The 580-nt window shown below is 36.7% G+C and overlaps 1 protein-coding gene across 1 annotated transcript in view; it reads right to left on the bottom strand.

Moving 5' to 3' along the window:
• LOC119593568 overlaps nt 1-580 on the bottom strand; it is a 23,657-nt gene that overhangs the window by 3,004 nt on the left and 20,073 nt on the right. The window lies entirely within an intron of this gene.

Raw genomic sequence — 580 nt, 5'->3', positions numbered from 1 at the left:
ATAAATCATAATGCAATAACGAAAGCTCCAGTTTTAGCCTCACATTTCCTCTCATGACGGAAACTTAACAAGAAAAAAAAGAGAGAAAAAATCGCGTGACCACTATTGCCCTTCTTGGGAAATACCAGTTACCTAGACTGGGACCAGTTATCAGGCACGCGTAGGCATCGTGTTGGAAAATAGTAACTGTATATAATTCTTCTTTTTTTGTGTGTGATATGAACGCACTTACGTGTTGGAGAGACAAAGGAGGGGATGTGAGGGAATTTGCATATATAATTGTAGTTTCTGAATGTGTAAAGGAAGTGTTTTATTATCTTATCTCTTGGATGTGTAATTGATTATCGAAAACCGTTATTTTCCAACGATATAAACACTGGGAAAATAGACGAAATGAAACGATGTTATTATAAAATTACAGTCTCAAGGTGAAAGAAGTTGTGGAGGTTTCGTACAGTGTGAAGTGACCCTGCAGAAGGCTGTCTGATAAATCACTCTTATATCACTTGTCTCTCTCTGTCTTTGCTTTCTGTTCGCAATCCAGTTGAGTTTCAATTTGGTGTAATTTAATACGTTTTGT

The sequence above is a fragment of the Penaeus monodon genome, chromosome 32, assembly GCF_015228065.2.
Source record: "Penaeus monodon isolate SGIC_2016 chromosome 32, NSTDA_Pmon_1, whole genome shotgun sequence".
Taxonomy (NCBI): Eukaryota; Metazoa; Arthropoda; class Malacostraca; order Decapoda; family Penaeidae; genus Penaeus; species Penaeus monodon.
The sequence above is the reverse complement of the archived record's forward strand: the minus strand, read 5'-3'. Positions and strand labels throughout refer to the sequence as shown.